General features: G+C 42.1%; 1 protein-coding gene across 7 annotated transcripts in view; it reads right to left on the reverse strand.

Annotated features, from left to right (window-relative positions):
* Positions 1–7,476, reverse strand: part of RBM6 (RNA binding motif protein 6) — a 109,531-nt gene extending 102,055 nt beyond the window's left edge. For 2 of the 7 annotated variants that reach the window (XM_070738854.1, XM_070738856.1), the window contains exon 1: positions 3,787–3,893. The gene's annotated coding sequence lies outside the window, so the exon portion shown is untranslated. Of the gene's footprint in view, positions 1–3,483; positions 3,894–7,428 lie in introns of those variants that run through there. The other 5 variants (XM_070738850.1, XM_070738855.1, XM_070738853.1 and 2 more) reach the window with 5 other exon arrangements.
* Positions 7,477–11,116: the final 3,640 nt, after the last annotated feature.

Below are 11,116 nucleotides of genomic sequence, written 5' to 3' on the forward strand. Positions count from 1 at the left end.
CACTAGCGGTAATTTTATTTAGCAACCCAATTGGGGGCAGCAACCAGTCTAAGTGAAAGTATGATAATGCTTATGATCATACTTCAGCTTTCTTTTGTATTATGCAAAGATCATAAATAATACAATCTTGTGATGCGACCGGAACAATCTGGAACTGAATACACTAAAAACTATAGAAATGGTGGTAGATTTTAGGAAAAACCCACTCATGCTTTACCTCTTACAATACTAGACAACACAGTATCAACAGTAGAGAACTTCAAATTTCTAGGTTCGACCATATCGCAAAATCTAAAATGGATACCTAACATCAAAAAAGCACAATAAAGACTGTTCTTTCTGCGCCAACTCAGAAAGCTCAAACTGCCCAAGAAGCTGCTGATACAGTTCTACAGAGGAATTGTTGAGTCTGTCATCTGCATCTCTATAGAACTGTCTGGTTCAGTTCTGCAACCAACAAGACATTCACAGACTTCAGAAGATAATCAGAACTGCAGGAAAAAACAATTGTTACCAACCTGCCTTCCATTGTGAACCTGTATACTACAGGAGTCAAAAAGAGGGCCATGAAAATATCTACAGACACCTCACATCCTGGACCCAAACTGTTTCAACTCCTGTCCTGGAAACGACACTATAGAGCTCAGCGCACCAGAACAACCAGACACACAGGAAGTTTTTTCCTAAACGCCATCACTCTGCTAAACAAATAATTCCCACAATACTATCAAACTATTTACTAAGGCTTCACTGCTTATTAATCTTTTCATCGTTCCCATCACCCATCTCCTCCCACTAATGGCTATATGCTTGTATCCTTACAATTTATATTGACTGATCCCTAATATGATTGATTGCTTATTTGTACTCGGACTATCATAAAGTGTTGTATCTTATGATTCTTAACAAACTTATCTTTTCTTTTATGTAAACTGAAAGCATGTGTACCAAGAAAAATTTCTTGTGCGTCCAATCACACTTGGCCAATAAAAATTCTATTCTATTCTAAACAAATTCCATTTTATCACCATTGTAATTTCAAACAGTTACAGTATTAAATGAGGTAGTTGCTAAACAAAGATTATCTATCATTGTATTTTTCCTTTTTTTTAAAAAATCATTAACAAAATTTTGATAATAAAAATAGCATTATTTTTATTATCAAAAATCTGCTGAACTCTTATAATTACAATACCCATTTTAGAAAATGAAAATAGTGGGCGACTGCAGCTCAGTATTTTGTTTAGAAATCTAGTAAGGTGGTAGAAAGCATATTGAAAGACAGGAAAAGGGGAGAGTTACCTCATCACTTAATTGTTTAGTAAGCAGGTGCTTTGTGAATCTCATTAGAGCAATCATTTTGTGATTAAACACTCCTCCAGCCAAATTATCTGATAACAAACTCAAGATTCTAATGTACACTGCTCAAAAAAATAAAGGGAACATTTAAACAACACAATATAACTCCAAGTAAATCAAACTTCTGTGAAATCAAACTGTCCACTTAGGAAGCAATACTGATTGACAATCAATTTCACATGCTGTTGAGCAATTTCAATTTTGTACAGAACAAAGTACAATTCAATGAGAATATTTCATTCATTCAGATCTAGGATATGTTATTTGAGCGTTCCCTTTATTTTTTTGAGTAGTATATTTCAGCAACTTCAGTTGATTCAGCTTCTGGGAGTACAGTATATTTTATTTTTCTTCCACTTGCACTGCCTTCCAGTTTATTTTTAAACCCAATTCAAAATATTAACTTTAAAAGTCTTTATAATTTAAACCCAAGATGTTCTAAAAGTTCAGCAGCTTCCATTGAAGCCTGAAGTTCCCAAGGATTCCCTTCTTTATCACCAACTGACTTGCCATATATTGAATAAGATCTCTTCAGCATTGTTGCCTAGATCTGAAGCCATTTCCCTCCAAGCACCACTGCTTTCAACACTCAACAAATCTTTGAAAACTATCTTTTTTAATTCATGTTTAACAGTATTGGGGTCTTTTTAATGTTAACCAATTAAAGCTTTATTTGTATACAAAACATGATAAATTTTTGTTTGCACCATACGAATTTGCAAACATGCCTTACTAGCAATTATTTTTTTAAATTACCATTTTTTAAACAGATGTAATGCAAACAATTTATGTTTGACAATTATTTTAATAACCAAATTTAAGTATTTGGTTATTAAAATTAAGAGCTGGGGTGGTGCAGTGGTTAGAGTGCAGTACTGCAGGCTACTTCAACTAACTGCTAGCTGTAGTTCAGGAGTTCAAATCTCACCATCAGCTCCAGGTTGACTCAGCCTTCCATCCTATCCAGATAGGTAAAATAAGGACCCAGATTGTTGGGCGCAATATGCTGATTCTGTAAACCACTTAGAGAGGGCTGTAAAAGCACTATGAAGTGATATGTAAGTCTAAATACTATTGCTAAGTATGTCTCAGTGATATTATTTTAATTTTCTTTCGTTATATTTATTCAATTTGCACCTGAAACACAAGCATGCTAATTCTCCTTAATACAAACACGTTGGCATAAATTTGCATAACACTTAATTTTTCCCAAAAAAACAAAACAAGTGCCGTTTTGGAAAGGAATTCTATCTGTACAACAATGTGGAAACCGGCTAGACACATAACAATTTCAACTGACAGGCACGAATGCATAACCTCACTAGAGAGTTCAAATAAGACTTAATGAACTCAATCTGTATAGTCTGGACTCTGGAGGACAGAAGGGAAAATGGGGACATGATCGAAATATTTAAATACGTTAAAGGGTTAAATAAGGTTCAGGAGGGAAGTGTTTTTAATAGGAAAGTGAACACAAGAACAAGGGGGCACAATCTGAGGTTAGTTGAGGGAAAGATCAGAAGCAACCTGAGAAAATATTATTTTACTGAAAGAGTAGTAGATGCTTGGAACAAACGTCCAGCAGACATGCCTGGGATAAATGTATATCCATCCTAAGATAAAACACAGGAAATAGTTATAAGAGCAGACTAGATGGACCATGACGTCTTTTTATGCCGTCAATCTTCTATGTTTTTATGTAAGCCCTACGAAGCCCAGTTAAATATAACAGCTCTGTACAAAAAGAGGCTTCAAACAGCAGCGATTTTCCTACAGGAGAAAACCCGTTCCCGCTTTCTGCACCATTGCTTCAAATTACCGACTGCTCCTAATTCAAACCGCATTGCTCCTCAACGACAGAAGGAATAACCGAGCCTGAAGACCGATCGGAAGTGGAACCTCTGCCGGGCCCTGTAATAAGCAGCAACGGCGGCTTTCAAGGGAATCCGAGGGAGACCTCCGCCGACCGAAGAGGGAGGCTTTTAAAACGCGCTCTTGTCGAGTCCGACCTCTCAGGTAACCACGAGAGTCCCCGGTCGCCCCTTCCGTTTTCGTTTCCAAGAAGCAACACCCCCCCCCGTCCCACAAACTATTTTTGTTCTCTAGGTCCTTTACCTAACTCACCTTCGGGAAAACAAAGCCAAAACCGCCACCCGCCTCTTATTTGCTTCGAGGCGTCACGGCTGAACGTGAGTGAAGCTTAACCTCGGCCGCGGCCCTGTCAGTGCTGAATGCGTTTCCCGCGTATCGTATCTCCTTAGACCTAGGCCAATTCTTTCTCCCACCCCCACCCCACTCCCCGCCGACGCCCCTCCCCACCTCCGACGCAGGCAATGAGCAACGGCTAAGGACGTCCCGCCTCCCTTTCCCTGCCCCCCCTCCCAGGCCACCCGCGCGCGCGGATCCTGAAGAGGAATAAATGCCCACCAGGGAGGCTCAGTCCACCGCCGCTCTCGGGGCCTTTATAGCAAAGCCGCAGCAGAGCCGCAGCGCCGAGCGAGAACGGAACCGGAAGTTCCGGTACACCCTGCCACGTGATGCGCGGCCCTAACGTTTTGCAGGCCCGGCTTCGGTTGTGCCTGAGTGACCCGTGTAAAATTAAGGCGGGCTGTGGTGATTACCTGGGAAGCCGCGTTTAGGTCGCCCCCTGAGGATGCTTTGTATTAAATATTTTCCTCCTGCCTTTTAAACTGGCTCGTAATGTGATGTGACATTACGTTATGCGTGGAGTGACATCAAAGATTTTATTTATTTGTTTGTTTCTTTGTTTTGTCAATATATTTTATATATCTTTTCTTCCATTCATGTATCTTTTCCTGTATTCTTCATTGACGTATTCTATTCTCATATCTTTTCTTCTATCCTTTCCCTGATATTTACTACTACAGTACATGTTTTTATTCTCTTTAACTTTCAATTTGTATTGGACAAAATAAATAAATAAATAAAATAAAGTACAGATTGGTGGTATACAGAGATATAATAATATTACACAAAATATTATGAAAATCAAAACTTTCTAAGTCATAGTCTTATAAGTGTGGGCTGCATTTTGTTAAAACATCAAATCCTAAGAAAATGGCATCAAGGATTATATTTTTAGTATATCTACACATGGGTGTCTCTCATGCTATTAGGAAGTGATTCAATTCAATGCAGTTCAAACCTTTATTGTCAATGCAGAACATTTGTACAATGAGATTGGGTGAGCCTCTCTTAGTGCAACCCCCTAAACACAAAATACATCTCAATAACAAAAATGAAAGAAGGAAGGAAGGAGAGAGAGAGAAAGAAAGAAAGACCCCCTCCCCCTTTGTAGGGCGATCCAAAGAGGGAAGAGGGATGCTGCAGAAAAGGCCGCCTTCCACCTGTGTCAGCTCTGTGGTGCTTGTGGCTCCAAAGCAGCCCACTGACTTCTCAACAACCTGCCTCCTGTGGATCAGCCCAGCCGACCGCCAACACCACTCTGAGAACTCGGACCGCAGTGCCGGGTTGGAAATCAGCAGGCTGTTTCAGAGCCCCAAGTCCCACAGAGCTGGCATCTCCCTCCCCTCTTTAGATCACCCTGCAGGACTCTGCCCTTGTGGAAATGGGGTGGGTAGTTTTACAGAGAATTCATGTGATCTTGATATTATTCCTCTGTTGAAGCTGGCTTGTTTTTTGGCAGCTGCAGCACAGTGCTGGCTCATACTTAAAAAGTCGCCCACAACCTTAGTCACTAGGACTGCTAGATTACTCTCACAAATACCACTGTCAGCCAGGTATCACCTATTCTATATCTGTACATTTGATTTTTCTTGCCTAAACATAAAACCTTACCTTTTTCACCACTGAATTACATTTTGTTGAATAGGACCCAGCATTCAAGTCTGTCAAGAGCTTTCTGAATCTTGAGCCTATTTTCTAAAGCATTGCCTATTCCCCCTAGCTTGGTGCCGTCTGCAAATTTGATGAATTCCCCTTCTATCCTGTCATCTAAATTGTTTATGAAGATATTATTATACATTCTTGATCAAGGAAAATCTATAGATGCAATTTATATTGACTTCTCCAAAGCCTTTGATTCAGTGGTCCATGACAAACTACTTCAAAAATTCAAATCCTATGGCATCTCAGGATCCCTCCACAGCTGGATTACTGCATTTCTGTCTAACAGGCAACAAGTGGTCAAAATAGGAAGCTCCATATCCACACCCGTCCCTGTTAAAAGCGGTGTCCCCCAAAGTAGCGTACTGGGACCTACACTTCATTCTCTACATCAGTGATTTTCAACCTTTTTTGAGCCGCGGCACATTTTTTACATTTACGAAACCCTGGGGCACATGGAGCGGGGGGGGGGGGGGGGCTGAAAAAAGTTTGGACAAAAAAATTCTCTCTCCCTCTTCCTCCCCTTCGCTCTATTTCTTTCTCCCTCCCTCTTTCTCTCCCTTCCTTCCGCTTTCTTTCTCTCTCTCCATCCCTCTTTCTTTCTCTTCCTTCTTTCCTCTCTTTTTTGCTCTCTTTCTCTCCCTCCCTACGTCCCTCTATGTCTTTCTCTCTCTCTCCTTCCCTCCCTCTTTCTCTCTCTTTCTCTCTCTTTCTCTCTCTCTCTCTCTTGCTTTCTTTCTCTTGTTCTCTCTCTTGCTTTCTTTCTCTCTTGTTCTCTTTCTCTCTCGCTCTTTCTCTCTTGCTTCGTTTCTCTCTCTCTCGCTTTCTCTCTCTCTTGCTTTCTTTCTCTCTGAGCTTCGCGGCACACCTGACCATGTCTGGCGGCACACTAGTGTGCCACGGCACACTGGTTGAAAAACACTGCTCTACATCAAGGACCTTTGCGGTCTCATCACAAGCAACTGTGTTCTTTTTGCAGATGATGTAAAAATCTTCAAAACCACTGATAACATAACTACTCTACAAAAAGACCTAGACTCAGTTTCTGACTGGTCCAACACATGGCAACTCCAAATCTCAACCAGCAAATGCTCTGTCCTACACATCGGCAAAAAGAATCAGAACTTCAAATACAAACTTAATAAACAAATTATCACAGATAATCCCCACTCGGTCAAGGACCTCGGGATACTACTAACTAAAGATCTAAGTGCCAAAGTCCACTGCAACAACATCGCTAAGAAGGCCTCAAGAGTTGTTAATCTAATCCTACGTAGCTTCTGCTCTGGAAATCTCACACTACTTACCAGAGCTTACAAAACTTTCGCCAGACCCATCCTCAAATACAGCTCATCTGTTTGGAACCCATATCGCATCTCAGACATTAACACCCTTGAAAATGTTCAAAGATACTTCATAAGAAGAGCCCTTCATTTCTCCACTCGAAACAGAATACCATACAAAACTAGACTTACAAACCAGGGTCTTGAAAGCTTAGAATTACGACACCTTAAACATGATCTAAGTATTGCCCACAAGATCATATGCTGCAATGTCCTGCCTGTCAAAGACTACTTCAGCTTCAACCACAACAACACAAGAACACACAACAGATTCAAGCTTAATATTAACCGCTCCAAACTTGACTGTAAAAAATATGACTTTAGTAACTGGGTTGTCAAAGCGTGGAACTCCTTACCGGACTCTATAGTATCATCCCCTAACCCCCAACATTTTGCCCTTAGACTATCCACAGTTGACCTCTCCAGATTCCTAAGAGGTCAGTAAGGGGCATACATAAGCGCACTAGAGTGCCTTCCATCCCCTGTCCTATAGTCTCTCCTATTTCTCCTATTTCTTCTCTATTATATCCTCTGTAACCTTCATTGTGTATTATTGTGTATTGGACAAAATAAATAAATAAATAAAAATAAAATATTGAAGATTACTGGGCCTAAGACAGAGCCTTGCATACTCCCTCTCTATATAGATGTAGTTCCACCAGGACTACATATTGACTGCAGTTTGTCAGAAAGTTACAAATTTATCTGGTCATAATGCTGTCTATTCCACATTTTTTAATCTTACCAAGAAGTAGATTATGGTCTACTTAATCAAATGCCTTATTGAAGTCCAAGTATACTATGTATACAGGATTTAGAAATTTTGTCAGAAAAACAATAATATTTGCTTTTGACAAACCTATCTTGGCTTTTTAATAGCTTTCTTTGCTTCCAGATCACAGATCCATTGTTGATGAACCAGGAGAAAATATCACTGGAAAGAAAAGCAGAAGGATATGAATTATGGTTAGCAGTCAGTTTGTTGTGGGGAAAATAGGATTATTAGATATGTATGTTATGTGTAAAATATGAGTTATATGTAAAAAGAAATCATAATGAGCCACGGTGTCAGAGTGGTTAGAGTGCAGTACTGCAGACTATTTCTGCTGTTTGCCTGCTGCCTGCAATTTGGCAGTTCAAATCTCACTAGGCTCAAGATTGACTCAACTTTCCATCCTTCTGAGGTGGGTAAAATGAGGATTCAAATTGTTGGAGAAAATATGCTGACTCCATAAACTATTTAGAGAGGATTGTAAAGCACTGTAAAACAGTATACAGTGATCCCTCAATTTTCGCGGGTTCAAACTTCGTGAAACGGCTATACCACGGTTTTTCAAAAAATATTAATTAAAAAATAGTCTGCGGTTTTTTTTCTATACCACGGTTTTTCCTGCCCAATGATGTCATACGTCATCACCAAACTTACGTCTGTCATTGCTGATTGGCCGAAATCTCGGCCAATCAGCCTGGCCCCGTGGGCTCAGTTACATCTTCCGCTGCCAACCAGGCCATGCTGGCAGCAGCGCAACGAAGAGAGACATTTGCTTTCCTCCCGCCGGCCCCTCAATCGGGCCGGCAGGGAACAGAATGGAGCCTTCTGCGGCGGCTGCCTGCTGGGCTGGTAAGGGGGGGAGCCGAGCCCAGCCCCGTGGCATTCGCTTTCCTCCCGCCCGCAGCACTTCTCCTAGGAACACAGGGGGGCGAAGGGGCGAGGGGGTGGAGAGAGAACGGGAAGCTCAGCATTCCGTCAGCCGCAGCGCTGGCTGTCAACTTTTCTTTTTAGCACTGGACAGGAGCTGACTTGCCTCCCCAGTGCTAAAAAGAAAAGTTGACAGCCAGCGCTGCGACTGACGGAATGCTGAGCCTCCCGTTTTCCCCTCCCCCCCACCTTGCCCCTTCCGGTTTCATTCTGTTCCCTGCCGGCCCGATTGAGCGGCCGGCAGTCTCCGCCACGGAGCCCGGCCCCATGGGCTCGGTTACATCTTGCGCTGCCAACCAGGCCATGCTGGCGGCAGCGGAACAATCGCCTTCCTCCCGCCCGCAGCCGACTGACCGTGGGCTCCTTCCCGAGCTCCCTTCCTGAGCCTCCCGTTCTCTCTCCTCCCCCCTCGCCCCTTCGCCTCCCTGTGTTCCTAGGAGAAGTGCTGGGGATTGAGGCAAGACAGACCTTCTGCTCCTCACCAGCACTTCTCCTAGGAACACAGGGGGGCGAAGGGGCGAGGGGGCGGAGAGAGAACGGGAAGCTCAGCATTCCGTCAGCCGCAGTGCTGGCTGTCAACTTTTCTTTTTAGCACTGGGCAGGAGCTGACTTGCCTCCCCAGTGCTAAAAAGAAAAGTTGACAGCCAGCGCTGCGACTGACGGAATGCTGAGACTCCCGTTCTCCCCCCACCACCTTGCCCCTTCTGGTTTTGACGTTCGGGAGACCGCTGGGTTCCCAGCTGTCTCCGAACGCCAAACACCAAAGCCGAACTTCCGCGTTCGGCTTCAGGAGACAGCTGGGAAGCGGCGCGGCTCTTTTAAAAGGTGACAGCCGGCCTGGGGGGCTTCCCAGCACCCCCCGAACCCTGAACCCGGGTTCAGGGGGGTGCTGGGAAGCCCCCCAGGCCGGCTGTCACCTTTTAAAACAGCCGCGCGGCTTCCCAGCAGTCGCCAAAAGCCGTTTTTTTGCGGGGTTTTTTTTGGTTGCACGGATTAATTGACTTCACATTGTTTCCTATGGGAAACAATGTTTCGTCTTACGAACCTTTCATCTTACGAACCTCCCCCCGGCACCAATTAAGTTCGTATCTTAAGGTACCACTGTATATCATATGAAGCAATATCCTTTTGACATAATATTGGGGAGAATTAAGCATTATCACTGAACAAAAATAAAATGCTCCCCAAAGTTAGAGTCACCACATTTATGAGATCAAAACTCAAGCTGAAAAATAAGGAACTTATTTTCTACTTAATCTTAGCAGCTAACCTAATTGCCCAATATTGGAAAACTTTAGATAACTCAGCAATTGACCTGTGAATTAATATGATCTTTTCAATTGCCACATTAGAAAACATTACAGATAAAGTTAAAATAATGAAACATCAAAGAAAGAGGCCACAATTCTATTAAATTTGGGCAAATTTTATATTTTACCTTAATTGTAACCAACCCACTTTTGACATTATAGCTAATGAATAAACAAAAATGTTTAGATTATTTGTCTCTCTATTTTTTAGCAGATCTTTTCTTTTCTATGTATTTTTATTATGTGTAAAGCCTATATTTATGTTAGTTATTCATCAACATTTGCTAACTATAGTTCTTTCTAATATGCCTTGAGGAAAGAACATTATTTCCAAACTGACACTCACTAACTGATTATTTTCTTGTTTGTGTAAACTATATAACAAATACCATAAGCAATTACTATTCAACCCCATAAATATACAGATTTTTGTACCAACCAGGAACTTGCGAATATACAGTAACAATAAACCTTGGTTCACAGCCAAACTCAAGCAGTTACATCATTCCAAAGAGGAAGCCTACAGAAAAGGTGATAGAATGCTGTACAATCAGGCCAGAAATATATTAACAAGGGAGATGAGAGCAGCAAAAAGGAACTACTCTGAAAAGCTAAAGAATCAATTCTCAACAAATGAACCAGCAAACATGTGGAAAACTCTCAAAAACATCACCTGTTACAGCAAACCACCTTCCCAAGCTGAAGGAGATCAGCAATTGGCAGATGACCTGAATGTGTTCTACTGCAGGTTTGAAAAGAAACCTCAACCACTTATGTGCACAACCTCCATCCCAGACACACCAACAACAGCTAAATCTTCTACAACTGAACCCATCCTATTGTGTTTACAACCCCTAGTGATCACAGAAAAGGAAGTGAAAGATCCATTTCTCAGACAGAAGCCTGGAAAAGCACCAGGCCCAGACAAGATAACTCCTTCTTGCTTAAAAGTCTGTGCTGACCAATTGGCCCCCATCTTCACCCAAATCTTCAACAAATCACTAGAGTTGTGCTATGTTCCTTCCTGCTTCAAACGCTCGACTATCATCCCAGTGCCAAAGAAGCCCTCCATCAAGGAACTGAATGACTACAGACCAGTTGCTCTAACATCTGTAGTTATGAAAACCTTTGAAAGGCTAGTGATGTTCCATTTGAAAGCCATCACGGATCCACTGTTAGACCCCCTGCAATTTGCATACCAAGCAAATAGATCAACAGATGATGCTGTTAATATGGCTCTACACTACATCCTTCAACATCTTGAATCTCCAATGACCTACGCCAGGGTCCTCTTTGTAAACTTCAGTTCAGCATTCAATACCATCGTACCGGACATTCTCTTAACCAAATTAAATCAGCTAGCGGTACCTGAACACACTTGTAAGTGGATCACAAGCTTCCTAACAGACAGGAAGCAGCAGGTGAAGCTAGGAAAAATCACATCAGATATATGTACAATTAGCACAGGTGCCCCCCAAGGCTGTGTACTCTCACCACTTATCTTCTCTCTATACACTAATGACTGCATCTCATACGAT

Source organism: Erythrolamprus reginae, chromosome 2 (genome assembly GCF_031021105.1).
Source record: "Erythrolamprus reginae isolate rEryReg1 chromosome 2, rEryReg1.hap1, whole genome shotgun sequence".
Classification (NCBI taxonomy): domain Eukaryota; kingdom Metazoa; phylum Chordata; class Lepidosauria; order Squamata; family Dipsadidae; genus Erythrolamprus; species Erythrolamprus reginae.